The sequence below is a fragment of the Adiantum capillus-veneris genome, chromosome 13 (assembly GCF_014529385.1).
Source record: "Adiantum capillus-veneris isolate H3 chromosome 13, ASM1452938v2, whole genome shotgun sequence".
Classification (NCBI taxonomy): Eukaryota; Viridiplantae; Streptophyta; class Polypodiopsida; order Polypodiales; family Pteridaceae; genus Adiantum; species Adiantum capillus-veneris.
The window spans coordinates 87,240,114-87,255,851 of record NC_140943.1 but is presented as its reverse complement, the minus strand read 5'-3'; positions in this window follow the sequence as shown (position 1 = coordinate 87,255,851).

Genomic DNA, 15,738 nt, shown 5'->3' with positions numbered 1-15,738 from the left:
CAGCTCGAGGTGCTTGTCTTGCTTGTCATGCTTGATGACTAATGTGCTTGAGGTGCTTGATGATTGAGATGCTTGAGGTGCTTGACATGCTTAAGATGCTAGGGTTGTACTTGAGGTGAGAACCCAGCTCAAGCTTAAAGTGCTTAAGGGCCAAGCTTGTGGTGGGAACTGGGCCTATGCATGAGGGGCTTGAGGTGTCAAAAAGTCAAATATTCAATCCCTACAAGGAGGGGGCGAGCCCTACATGAGAGGGGATGAGAGAGAACACCCACACACTCACACAAGGCATGCATGGTACAAAGAAAGCAAAAGGGACAGTTGTCAAGCTCCTCATGTTGCCCTCATGGTGTGCCTGAAGCCTATTGGTTGGCCACCCAGGGGGTCCAATGATAATTTAGGAGATTTAATTAGAGGATTCTGCATTTATCAAGTCCTCTCTCTCAAAGGGGAAAGGGGGACACTTGTCCCAAGGCTACCCTTGCTGCTTGTAATGCCTCGTGCTTGTGATTGGCTAGGCCTGGAGGGGTCCAATGAGCTTCAAGCATGAGCTACAAGGGGGGGTCGACCCAAGCAAGCTAGGGGGTATACTCACCCACAAACACTCTCATTGTGTGCTATGCAAAGTGCAAGAGCTCCCTCTCCTTCTCCAAGCAAGTAGAGGTTGAGAGCCTACACCAACAGTCTTGGCTATGGAGTGCATATCCAACCAAGAGCCATGCTTCAATGCTTAAGCTTGCCATCTCCTTCTTCTTCATTACTATGCTATTATGTATGCTAGTAAGAAGAGTTATGATAAGTGAGGAACTAATTCTTTCTCCTATGAAATGTTTCTTCTTCCTCTTCCCTACCCTCATTCCCTGCTAGCTCTCTCCACCTTCGAAGGTGTTTGAGGTCTTGGGATAGGTAAATCTTTCTTCAAGTTTGTGTTATGCTTGTGATTCATGAAGTTTTCATCTTTATTGCATCACCTAGGTCACAAGGAACACAAAGATTGTATTGTAACAAGTCTCTCTTAATGGGAGAAATCATAATACAAATCCCTATTGGAGGGGGGACTGCCGGCTGCACATAAATCCGGTCCTCAACTGTTGTCATGTTCTCTAAATTCTCTCTCTTGCAAAAGTATTATTCATGCCAAGTTAACTAATTGATATGATTATGTTGCTATCTTTAAATTATGTTCACCCGCTATGCTCACAAAGTCATTTCTCAAAAGTACTCTCATTAATTTCCGCTACTCTCAAGTTAAATAGGCCAATTCCATTACATTGTTATTAGAGCATTTGGTTTCTCTTTTCTTGCTTAAGAAGAGAGTTCCTTAGGTTGCCTATAAATGGTTGATGTTGTTAATTATATTAGGCTAAGTGGAACTGGGATCTATTATCGGTTTTGTTGAGCCCAGTATGTGGGATATGGTGCACACCTCGGGAGCTTTGGACTTAATAATGGATTCTTTTTAGACCTGCCTACGGCTTTACCATTATTGAGCCATAAGAAGTCCGAAAGGAGCTAGCCCTCGACAACTCTGCAATGTTTGACCTAATCCTCTACTCTCTATAATTAACCACTTCGAGCCGTGGGTGTAGATACTAAGAGCCGATTTTCAAAGGCTAAGAGGAGTGGCAACTAAGGTTTTGAATTGCCAAAATATATATTTTAAGTACATACATAAGTTTTGTTAACATGGCTGACAATAATCAAGAGAGTAGAATGAACATTGATAGCTTTGATTTTGCACATGAAGGTGCTAATGATGATGCTCCCATGTTTGTGAATTATCTCGTCACTAGGTTGCAGCAAGCTATGGGCAACCCCGCTTTGCAAGACAAAGTTACTCAACAACTTTGTGCTTATGGAATTTCCCTTCCTCTCCAAGAGGAGAGAGAGCTTAGGAGGCCTCTTGAAGAGACCCCCAAAACTAGACTCTCTCCATTCAAGAGGAGGAATCTAAAGAGCAAGAAAGCAATGAAAGTTTAATTTCCTCTGAAGATGTGGCTCCACGAAGACGGCGGTCTAGACAATCGTCCACTCCTCCCAAGAGGAAAAGATCAACACATAGTCCTTCTCCTCGTCACTCCAAAAGGGAAGAGAGGAAAAAAAGGAAGAAAAGGGCTAGGAAGAGGTCACCCTCTTCTCCTTCTTCTTCACCTTCCTCCTCTTCCGACAAAAGCTATGGCTATTCTCCTAGAGAATACAAGAGGGAAGGACATCACAAATCATTTCCTACATGGGGAAGGTCTCAAAAGCTAAAGAAGTTCAAGGAGGGAGGAAAGAGTATCTCTTTTCTCACCTATGATGGCACCATTGGTGCTACCGACAAAGTGTTGGCCTTCATCCAGCAATTTGATGCGGCCTCTGGAGATGAGGGCTTCATAGAGTCCTCCAAGCTACACCATGTAGCTATGCACTTTCAAAATCATCTCGTCAATGGTGGGCTAGCCTTCGTGGCAACGATGAATCCCCAAAGACATGGAAAACTCTACGAGTTTCCATCATGAAGCAATTCCTTGCAAGCTATGCAAAGGACAAAGTGCTTACCGTATGGCGTAGCTTGAAGATTCTCTCTCATGAGTCTATCTACAAGTATGTAGAAAAGTTTTGGGATCTACATCTCAAGGCTACTGTCTTTTAAGAGATAGACTTTGCCGCTCAAAGGTAGCAATTGTATGCGGGATTACCTGAAGAGATGGCCAAATACACCAACTCTCAATGGCCTGGTACTATTAGTAGAGTAATCCATCACACCATGGTTGCTTCACGCATCAATTTCCATCAAGGGGCTAGACGTAATGTCAAGTCCATGTAAAACAAAGACAAAAATGATGCAAAGGGGAAAACCAATGTTTAAAATTCTTCCCAAGGCACTTCCAACAACAACAACAACAATCGGTCCAAGGAGAAGGGAGTTTACGAAGGTAAAAAAAAACTCCTCCTGAAGAAATTGAAGATTTTGGCAAGGACCATAAGTGTTTCAAGTGTGGGGAGCAGGACATGGCTATCGTTCTTGCCCCTAGAAGAATACTGGCAATGAGACTCCTAGGGCTTACACCATCGAAGCTCCAAAAGAGGCTGCTCATTGCAAAGGATCATCACTTTCCTATGCTTGGGGAAAGGTAAGAGAGCATGATGCCTTTATCTTGTTTGACCCTGGCTCTACTCACAACTTCATATCAATGGAGTTGGCCACCAAGTTGGGCATTCAAGCTTTTGAGATGGGAGATATGGTAATGGCTAATGTAGCTTTCAAGGGATAGCAAGCCTCCGTTACTCCTTTGATTGGGAAGTTAAGGCTTCATGTCCAAAGCTATGTCGACAAAGAAGACTTCTTCATCTCTCCTCTCCAACATGAGGATGCTATCCTAGGGGCACCATGGTTTGATCGCATGGATGCCAACATGAAGTTCCCTAAAAGGAGAATGTACTTCACCTACAGGGAAAAGAACATGTATATAGATGCTAGTGAGCGTGGTCGTACTATTTCACTTGTAAATCCTCTTGATTTTGATAAGTCAATGAAGAGCTCAGGCGTACATGATATTTGTCAAAAAGTCTCTAAAAGATCCTAATGTTTCATCAAATCTAAATAGTAGGAATCAAGCAGAGTTAGACTTGTCTAATTTTCTAAAAGGATTCCAAGATGTGTTCATCGATGATATCCCTATGGACTTACCTTCAAAACGAGGGGATGATGACCATCGCATTGAACTCCTTCCAGGAAGCTTAACGCCTAACAAGCCTCCTTATCGAGTCTCACAAGCTCAACAGGAGGATATCATGAGGCAAGTATAGGAATTGGTAGACAAAGGGATGGTGAGGCCTAGTTCCTCTCCCTTTTGTTCTCCAGTCCTTTTAGTGCAAAACAAAGATGGTACATATCGTATGTGTGTGGACTATCGAGCACTAAACCATATCACTATCAAAAACAGATTTCCCGTGCCTCGGGTAGAAGATCTGTTTGATAAGCTACAAGTCTCTACCTACTTTATTAGGATTGACCTTAAGAGTGGCTATCATCAAATAAGGATAGTGGATGATGATATCCTAAAGACTGTGTTTCGCACAACATTTGGTCTTTATGAATATCCAGTCATGCCTTTTGGCTTGACTAATGCACTAGCTACGTTCAATCATCTAATGTTGAAATTTTTTAGACCTTATCGTAAATTCACTAGAGTGTTCTTTGATGATATCATCATCTACTCCAAGTCTTTGGAGGAACATAAGCAACATCTCCAAGTGATTTTTCAAGCATTAAGGGAGAATAAGCTTTTTCTCAACCAAAAGAAAAGTGAATTTTTCCTTCAATAGATTCAATACTTAGGTCATATTATCTCTCAAGATGGTGTCCATATGGATCCATTGAAGTTAGAGGTAATAAAAGCATGGCCTAACCCAAGGAATCTACATGAGCTAAGAAGCTTTATTGGTATGTGTGCATACTATAAGCGCTTCATATGAAAGGACAAGGGAACTGGAACATGCTCATCACCACCCAGCCATGCCCTATATAGACCCTTGGCCTGCTAAATATAGGGACCCCCTTAACTTCATGTCCGACCTGGTTCTTGGCCATGCTTGGTCCTACCCTTGGCATGACATTACTCCCCCCTTGGAGAAACATTTTCGTCCTCGAAAACAAGAGTGATGATACACTAATGTTTTCTATAGTGGAATCCTTCATGGATCCAGCTGTTTGGTTGACCGGAACACGGTTCAGCAGAAGGTTCAATGAAACCAAGAGTAACATCTTAATTGTCCACATTGTTGTCCATTTGCAACCAACTTGTGTTACCAATTCCTATCCTATCATAGTGTGTAGACTCCATTTAGAAAACACATGAGTAATTAAAACAAGTTATCACACAAAGATGTACCCTAAAGAGTACCTCTTTTCACTTTCCATGAAAGTAACTTGCTAACATAGCTCATTAGCCAAGTTTAAGTCCTTGACTGGTTTTCCAATTTCAGCAGTAAACAACCCCACCATTACTAGTGTTCAAGGTTGAGAACTTGATTTATACATGAAGAGACTACACCTAGTTGAAAACATGCTTTAACTTATAATAAGCAAACTCCAAATGGAGCAATAAATGCTTACTAATTGGATCACTTGGTGCTAATGTACGCACTTTGCATATCCTTTAGCACAAGATTACACTTTGTAATCTGCCTATCCCCTTGGATAACTGATAGTACTGTGGTGTGTTTTCCTCACAGTTTACAGACAGTCTTCCCAGATGAGACTGTTAAATGGGAATCACAATATCGTGTAACATTGTTGAGGAATCAACAATGTCCGTAATAACCATCGTGGTTAACTTGAAAAATCCACAAACATCCAAACCGAGCCATGACCTCTATATGTGATTAGTAGACCCAAAAGTAATCTCATAGAGATACTCCACATAGAGTGCAAAATACTTCATAAGCAACAACTTGAGGAATACACATGCCGTTCCAGTTCAGCCTTTGCTAACACTAGGGCCCATAACACCTAGTGTGCATGCATTTCACAAAAAATAGATCCGAACCTGTATATCCATGGAGATCCTTGCCAATACTTATGGCAAATGTGATGCCTAGCACACATTAAACAGGAATGTAAATAGTTCTGAAAAGAAACTAAATACTTTTATTAGTTGTAATCTTTTGCAAGCCTTGCTGAAATGTCTGAACCATAATAGAAAGTGAAACAGTGATCACTTCTAGGTACAAACAATGAAACTTTTTCATTAACAACTTAGAGCCTTGATATATGTATAAACAACCATCCGTAATGTTGTTTACCAGTACTTGTACCTGAACAAGTCATTCTAAGTATCCGACAATTTTTGGCCGCTGAAATTGCTCCTGATATGTCGTGCTAAAAATGGTCTAAAAAACAAATTTGACCAGCACCTAGGGACTTTGTCGTGACACATACTTGAAATAATGGGGGCCAGTGTCAGTCTAGAGACTCATATTCTCCACATGTGGAATATGTCTCATGTAAGGATGTTTAAAAAAGAACATCCTTCAAGTAAGAGATGTACTTGTGTGTGGAGGTAACTCTAAATACTCCACGACAAGAGTGAGAGGGACCCTCATTCATTGCTCCACACTGGCTAAACCGAACTCCTTGAGTCCCTAGACCATGTTGTATCCCATGTGACAACATGTGCCAAATCGAATCCTACAAGTGGATTCATAATAGCATAATGTAGATTGGATACTACAACCCAAAATTCTTGTTTCGACATGCCCTTGGCATGGCCATGGGGATTGAACTAAAAGTTCAGTTACCCGTATTCAAATGCACAGGAGTACGTCTCACACCTGTGAAAAAACCAAGCAACATTGCAATGGAAACCCTCGGTGTTGCCTTCGCAATCAAAACCCGTTGGGTAGAATCTACGTAGTCAAACCACTTGGTAAGACCCTTTGTAGAAACTGCTCAACTAGCTAGTAACGGTAACCAACTAGTTAACCGTGTACAGAATGATGAGAATCAACTTGAAAAGTTGAATTTTTCTGCTACCGCATGGTATATTGCGGAATTATTTCCTTGAAAGTGTAACGGGAATAGATCAAACTGTGATCCTCAATGCCTATATGGGGTGATTTAGTAAGCACCCGCGGGGTCTTACCCCAAAACAATGCGTCCATAGCCACTCGTAGTGCTATAGAGAAAGCAGGAGATCCACACAAGTGTAAAGCGTAGCTCTTATGGATAGCCATGTTGTCGCAATGGTTTGTTGCATCTAAAATTCATGGTAGAGATCAACTAGGTTGAGTTTATGGTTATCAAAATCTCAACTCGAGTGTCGCACTGAAAACATGTCATGCAAAAATGACACCCTAAACATCCATAATGACAAGACTCGTGCTTGTCCATTGACATCGTTGTGTACTACACTGGGTAAGTCTGTTCAATCTTAAGAACAAGCACCCAAGGAATGCCAAGAGTTGGGTCGTACCCGAGATTTGACAATGACTTGTAGCCAGCGTGTGTGGCTCATAGCCTTTACGACAATTACTGTTTAATTGATAAATCGATGAAGACTAATGTGAATGGCATCTTGGCCAATTTCTAGCTGAGAGTTAGAGCACCTTGGCTCATGCCGACTTCCAACAAAACATGTATCAAAAGCTTCTTAGAAAGTTTTCATTATTTTTGAGAGAAATAAGAAAAAGAGAGAAAGAGGTAGCATGCTGGGTTGAAGAAGGTTTCTTAACATAATGTAGTGCATACCCATTCTTTGTGCATCTTATACGTAGCGTGCAACTTATCATATAAGCGTGCCACAATTTTCTTCTATGACTCTCTCATCGAGAGGGGTAACAGAAAAACACAAACAAGTCATAGACTGACCCACCTACCATGTATGTGGTTGTGACTGACACTGGTGTGACCTAATGATAGCACTTAGCCTTTGAATTAAGTCCTTGATTTAGATGCTTTTTGTGTCCTTGACAAAGTGTCTGTTGTTCAAGCAGAAACGTGTTTCAGGAGGCGGTAGAATTGAATCCACCTAGCTAGCATGCCATACAGACATAAACTTAAGCCCTTGGCAAAAGTGATGGCCTCAAACGTGAGAGCGAAAACCATAAGTGCCTTGCACAGTTTAAACTGGTAGGGATTCGGTGAGCTGAGATTCCCTATTTTTTGAGTTTCCCAAACTTGTGTGCCAATGCCCTTGATGCCAAGTCATTGGGTAGTACCTTGGCACAAGGAAGAAGCCTTGCTTCTTGTAAAATTGTCAAAGCACATTGCATTGCACAAAAGAAATAGTTTCCAATCAAAGATGTAAACATGGAAAAATAAGAAGATTGTCAAATTGGCTAACCTGGTCATTGCTCTGGCCAGTTGGCCCGATATTCCATGGAAGAAAACTCGCTTAAAAATGGTGCATAGCCATATCTGCTGCATGAGTGGGAGCTCTCATATATACCGATACGTCCCTTGTATCATATACGCCCATCTGTCACGTAATGAAATAACCTGCAAGCATATTGTCAAGTCCGCCCAAGTTTGTATGGTCATAGCATAGGCCGAACGTGGGGAGTCGCAATGCAAGATGCATAAATAGAAGCCTTGCTTCACTTAAGTTCATCAAATGGATGAGACACGAATGTAACCTGAGTGCTCATAGCTAACAGATGTTCTTGGTCACATACATAGGTCCGAGCAGAAAAAGATTGACCTTGTAAAAAAAAAGGCATAGGGAAACAACCTTGCCAAATTTTGCTATTGATTGAGAATCATAACATTGCCCGATAGTGAAAAGATATCATCTACAACTCAGTTCTCAAATGTCAGCGATTGTCCAATACTACTTATTCAAAGAAACCTTTGCTTGACAAGTTGGCATTGTGAAAATTCATATGATGGTCAACATTGCATTCAGCTCCTAGCTGTGGATGTCAATGTTTTTTCCACGATGCTTCATGTACCTATATTGCATGCTCCCTGGCAAGTTGTAATGGTTTAAAAACGAGTATGCATCCAATGCATGGAGCCAAGAAATCTTGATTTCCTCCGCCTTGAGATAGCACAACGAGGAGAGATAAAAAATTAACAACCGACGTAAGACAAAAATTGGTTTATTGGAGTGTCGCTATAGGGAGCCTTGCTCCTGAAATGTGTCTGATGGTAGACATTTATGAAATGTTTTTGATGGTAGAAAGTTACTTGAAATTATACTTACCGGTCGGCCTTGCCGAATACCATAATTGGATATGTCATCGGCCCTGCATGAGTTGCCTTTGTATCAACCTTCAACCTCCAACGAACGTGAGTTGTCGAAGTATTGTGACAAGCCGTGCTTGATATTGATCCCTCAACGAAATAGTGATTCTTTGCAAACAAAGCAATTAACAAAAGTTGAATGCGTATGGAACTGTCACAAGCCGTGCTTGTGCCTACATGTAAGAGCTACATAGCACGTTTGAAAACATGCATGAATCCTAAAACAAAAGCTATTGCATACCTGGGTAATCATGCGATTCGACCTGTCAGTCAATGTGTCCATGGACCTTAAACTGCAGCCAAACTTACGGAGAAGCCTATCAGCACCTGACGAGGTTGCAACGCGCCTTGGACGACACCCTTGCCGAGTTCGGGTTGTGTATGCCATTGGCCTCCGTGGTCACGAAATTCAGCCGTTCGCTTCTTTTGCCGGATTTGACAAGTTCTCTCCATGGGATGGGCCCCTAGGGTTGCCCCTTGGGCAACCTTGGGCGCCCAATTAATCGAGGTATGAAACAAAAAGGCCTGCACAGGGATATGGAGGGCTGCCGACCTACGCAAGTAAATAAAAGGGCACACAAGCCGCTGAAGTAACCCTGGCACCGATTTGCAGAATCAGAAATGGAGCTATAGGCCCATGTTCTCCGAACGAGCCTAATTGCATGCTATTTGATGCCAGATGAGCATCGCATTTGTGCATGCATTAGCGGAGTTTCCTGCGTGTCCCAAATCCGACAAGGACTCGTCGACGGGTGTAGAGCATGGAGATCGAGAGTGAGGAAAAAAAACATGCATGAAACTCCATGCCGTGCTTTGCTTCTCCCTTCTGCCATGGATTTGCATGCCGCCACAGCCAGGCTCCCCCTATCTCCTTGCTCAAGGAGAAAGCGAGAGAGAACTCCATGATTTTTTTTTTTGAGAAAGATTGAGAGAGAGAGAGAGAGAGAGAGAGAGAGAGAGAGAGAGAGAGAGAGAGAGAGAAAGAATGAGACCTTTCCTACAGGGAGAGAGAGATCCATGCCTTCTCTTCCGCCATGGCTCCACCCTTCTTCTTCCTCTCCACCTTTCTCTGATACCAGTGAAAGGACAAGGGAATTGGAACATGCTCATCACCACCCAGCCATGCCCTATATAGACCCTTGGCCTGCTAAATATAGGGACCCCCTTGACTGCATGTCCGTCCTGGCCCTTGGCCATGCTTGGTCCTACCCTTGGCATGACATCATAGCAAAATTCTCTCAAGTAGGAGGACCACTACATGACTTAACTAAGAAGAATGTTAAGTATGTATGGACTGCTAAGGAGCAAAATGCTTTTGATAAGCTCAAAGAGAAGTTTACTTCCCAACCAGTCTTCGTACTTCCGGATCTCTCAAAACCATTTGAGGTCCAATGTGATGCTTGTGGTGATTGCCGTGGAGCAGTTTTGCTTCAAGAAGAGCATGCCATAGCATATGAGAGCTGACGGCTCAATACTCATGAACGAGTCTTGGGCACTTATGAGAAAGAGCGTCTAGCTATTCTACATACCCTAGACACATGGAAGCACTACTTATTGGTGACTCCATTCATTCTACAAACCGATCACCAAAGTCTCAAGTATTTCATGACACAAACCAAGCTTTCCGACAAACAAATGAGGTGGGAAAATTTTCTTTCGCAATTTAATTTTCATATTGCTCACATTGCAGTGGCCAATGCACTTTCATGACAACCAAAAGTTAATGCGGTGTCTATAGCTACTCACAATGATCTATCTTCTATGATAGATGAGTATGCTACTGACCCTAACTTTACAGACATAATGTCAGCCCTTGCTTCGGGGAATAAAGAGGAACCATTCACCTTGCAGGATGGTTATCTTCTCTCCACGGCAATAGGATATGTGTTACACATTCCCTTCGTTAGAAAGTTATGTATGAATCCTATGCTCCTCCATATGCGGGGCATAGAGGTATTCAACGTAGTCTCCAAGGAGTAGAGACATACTTCTATTGGCCTACGATGAAAGTGAACATACAAGAGTATGTTTCAAAATGTGTAGTATGCCAAAAGACCAAGTATGATAGAGGGAAGAAACCTGGATTACTCCATCCATTGCCTATCCCAAATTCACCATGGTAGAGTATATCATCTTTGGATTACCCAAGTCTATCCATGGGAATATGGGAATATGGACAATAGTCAACATGTTTAGAAAGCAAGCACATTTTATTCCTATCAAAAAGACTATTAAGGCACATCAAATGGCAACTCTCTTCATATCTCAAATTTTCAAGCACCATGGATTACCCACATCCATCGTGTCAGATAGAGATCCTAGAATGACCAGTAATTTCTGGAAAGGTCTCTTTGAAAATCTAGGAACAAGATTGAATTTCTCTTGGCCTATCACCCACAAACGGATGGCCAAAGTGAGATAGACAATCTTATGATTCTCGATCTACTCAAGACTTATGTTACTGAAGTAGATCAACGCTCACAGTGGGAAAAGTACTTACCTCTTGTAGAGTATGCCTACAATAATATTGTACATACTTCTACGGGAAAAGCACCTTTTGAGATCATTGAGGGAAGACCTAAAAGTCCCTTGCTACTCATAGTACATGGGAAGATCTTTGCCCCCGATGAGTATAACCGTGACCTACAAGAATCTTTTCAAAAGATTAAGGAGGCTATATCCATCTCTCAACAAAGGGAAAAAGCTGTTGCTGATAAGCACAGAAGGGCCTTGATATTCAAAGAAAATGATTGGGTCTTACTTAAGTTTCCTAAGGCTTGATGAAGGCAAACGACGGGCAAAAATCCTACTGGCCATCAAAAGTATTATTCTAAGCTAGCAAAAAGATACTATGGTCATTTCCAAATCTAGGAGCCCATCAATGAGATGGCTTATCAATTCAAGCTGCCCAACCATTGGCTCATACACAATGCCTTTCATGTAAGCCTACTTAAGCCCTACAAAGGAGAGCCACCGAGTGAGCCAATTATTGAAGATCCTCCTGAAGTTGAAGACCAAGAAGAGGTGCTACAACCCGAAGCTATCCTTCGGCATGAAGACAAGATACTACGACATGGTAAGAGTATCCAACGGTATCTTATTAAATTCAAAAATTATCCTTTTGAAGATACTAGATGGATGCAAGGAATACAACTTAAAGATAGAATGAACCTTGTCAATGCTTACAATGCTACATTAGAGTAAGCAAATGTACAAATTTCTTTTAAATGACTCATGTTTTTGTCTTATAAGACTAGTTCTATTTCTAATTGTGCACAAATCTAACTAGTATGCATGCTTAGAATCATGTTGGTGATGACGATGTCTCTCAAACACCAAATAGAATTTGTCACTCTACTTTGGGAGAATGAAATGGACTAAAGAGCAAGACATGCTTGCGGTAGCTATGTCTCCCAAGCACATAATAGATTAGTCATCCATCTTTTAAAGATGTCGTAGGGTAAAAAGGGATCCTCCACCCGCTAAGTAAAATTCACTAATGACTAAGGCTTTACCTTTTCTACCTCATAGTCGAGGAAGACTATGATTTCAAGAGAGAGGTAATGTCATAAAAGCTAATATCTAATATCTAACCAACCCAAATGATTTTCTCATATTAAACTGATCACTTAATGTGGGAGAATAAAGGGGAACAAGGGTTAAGATATAGACATGTGCTTATAGATCTATCTCAACACGGGGCCAATGGTAAAGGGGCCCATATGAGAGATGGTCTATCAAAGAACAAGGCTAACCAATGGAGCATGAGACCTTAGGGTTAGCTTCATTGAAGACCTCCAATAATGTGTGTAAAAGTCCTTTGACCTAAGGTAAGCTAGGTTTGAGCTTGAAGCAGGAACCCGACCCAGCTCGAGGTGCTTGTCCTGCTTGATGACTAATGTGCTTGAGGTGCTTGATGATTGAGATGCTTGAGGTGCTTGATGATTGCGGTTCTTGAGGTGCTTAGCATGCTTGAGATGCTAGGGTTGTACTTGAGGTGAGAGCCCAGCCCAAGCTTAAAGTGCTTAATGGCCAAGCTTGTGGTGGGAACTTAGCCTATGCATGTTCCCGCAATTACAAAGAGCTTGATCAGCACAGGTTTACTTGATGATGCTGGCTACGTCACCACTTTTGGACAGAACATGTGGAAGATATCCAAGGGTTCTATGACAGTAGCACATGGAGTAAAGTCTGGAGGACTTTACATTATTTATGTATCAAATGTCTCTAAAAATGTAATCAATGTAACTGAGCAGCCGAACGTTTCTTTGTGGCATAGCCGGTTAGGACATATGTCCAAGAAGGGAATGGAAATCTTGTCTCGTTCTGGTTATTTGCCTGGCTTTTCATTTAATGATTTTGAATTCTGTGAACATTGTCTGTATGGTAAGCAAACACAGCAGCCACATAAGCATAGAAGCAGTAGAAGAGATACACAGTTGGCACTTGTTCATAGTGATTTGTGTGGACCTATGCCTAACCTATCTCTAGGGGGAGCTTCTTACTTTATGACATTTATAGATGATTACTCGAGGAAAGTATGGGTTTACTTTCTCAAGCACAAGGATGAAGCGTTTAGTGTTTTCAAAATGTTTGTGACACTTGTGGAGAATCAGAGTGGCAAGAAGCTTAAATGCTTATGCACTGACAATGGTGGAGAGTATGTTTCAAAGGCCTTTCAGGACTTTTGTGAGTCAAAAGGTATAAAACGTGAACTTACTGCTCCTTACAATCCTCCTCAAAATGGTGTTGCTGAGAGGATGAATAGAACCATACAAGAGAAGGTCAGAAGTATGTTGTCTAATGCACAGCTGCCAAATGGGTTTTGGGCTGAAGCTGTATCAACAATTGTTCATCTTGTAAATAGATCTCCTAGCAAGGTTTTGCAGAAGAATTCAGTGCCAGAGATGGTATGGTCAGGCAAGGTGCCCTCATACAAGCATCTCAGAGTCTTTGGCTGTGAGGCATATACTCACGTTGCAAAGGAATTTAGGAACAAACTTGAGCCAAAAAGTAGAAAGTGCAGCTTTCTAGGCTATGGTAATTCTGGTGAGATGGGGTACAGACTTTGGGATCCCGAATCCAGAAAGGTTATCCGCAGCAATGATGTTCACTTTAATGAAGCCAAATATCATTCTAAACCAGAGAAAGTTGAGGAGATTAGAAGAGTTGTCTTCCAAGAAGATGGACCTGCACGTGCAAGACTAAATGTCAGGGCTCAAGAGGAGCAAGGACAGGATAGATTGGAACCATAGGTTGTGGCTGAGCCTGAGCCACCTATTGTGCGTAGATCTGGACATGTCACGCGACCTCCTGATAGGTTTGTTCCATCTATGAACTATGTCATGTTGACTGATTGCAATGAGCCTTCATGTTACAAGGAAGTAGTGCAAATGAAGGACTCCGGGAATTGGCAATTGGCCATGCAGTCAGAGATGACAGCTCTGCATAAAAACCAGACATGGAAGCTAGTTAAATTACCACGGGGCAAAAAGGCTCTACCCTGTAAATGGGTTTACAGGTATAAGATCACCGCTCATGATAGTCAGCCAAAGTACAAAGCAAGGCTTGTTGCCAAGGGCTTTAAGCAAGAACAAGGCATTGACTTTAATGAAGTCTTCTCTCCGGTGGTCAAGATGACTACATTGAGATGCTTTCTTGCATTGGTTGCCATATTAGATTTGAGGTTGCACCAAATGGATGTCAAGACAGTGTTCTTGCATGGTGATTTAGATGTGGAAATTTACATGCAGCAGCCAGAAGGGTTTGTTGAGAAAGGCAAGGAAGATTGGGTATGCCAGTTGTTAAAGAGTCTTTATGGCTTAAAACAATCACCGAGGGCATGGTACCATAAATTCCACAAGTTTATGCTTTCCCAAGGCTACAAACGTAGTGAGTTCGATCACTGTCTATATACAAAGAAGGCTAAGGATGGCAGTTGGCTGATCCTTATTTTGTATGTGGATGACATGTTGATTGCTGGCAAGCACTTGGAAGAAATTTCAGCTTTGAAGTCAAAGATGGCAAAATCGTTTGACATGAAAGACATGGGTGAGGCAAGTCATATACTTGGTATGCGCATTGAGAGAGACAGATCAAAGAAGTTGATTTGGTTATCTCAAACAGAGTATATTGACAAGGTTTTGCAACGTTTCAATATGGAGAAGGGAAAGGCACTGAGTGTTCCATTGCCACCATATGTGAAACTTAGCAAACAAGATTGTCCTGTGTCTGAGGAAGAACAGGCTGAAATGGATAAGATTCCATATGCGTTTGCAGTGGGTAGTTTGATGTATGCAATGATTGCTACTCGCCCAGACATTGCATTTGCAGTGGGAGTAGTAAGTCGATACATGTCAAACCCAGGCAAGAAACATTGGGAGGCAGTGAAAGGAATATTGAGATACCTGAAAGCTACAAAGAGTATGTGTATATGCTATGGGAGTCAGGAGCTAAGTGTAAAGGGTTTTACAGACTCAGATTATGCAGGTGACTTAGACAACCGAAGGTCTACGTCAGGATATGTCTTTACATTGGCTGGTGGAGCAGTATCATGGCGTTCTAGATTACAAGATTGTGTTACTCAGTCTACTACAGAGGCTGAATATGTTGCAGCATCAGAGGCATGCAAAGAATCAATTTGGCTTAATCGACTAGTAACAGATTTGGGAATCAAAGAAGAGATGTCTGTGTTATATTGTGATAGTCAAAGTGCTATACAATTGGCTCGCAATCCAGTTTATCACTCAAAGACAAAGCATGTGGATGTGAAGTATCATTTCATCATGGAAATGCTCGAGGATAAGCAACTTCAGCTTGTCAAAGTTCACACCACAGAAAATCCTGCTGATCTACTTACAAAAGGACTTCCCTTAGAGAGCTTTGCGCATTTTCGCAAGCAGTTAGGTGTAGGGTAGTACATCACTTCTCTACATCTCTTGTATATTAGCTTGTATAGTAGCTTCTCTCACACTTAAAGTACCACATTGGACTTTAAGTGGGAGGTTGTT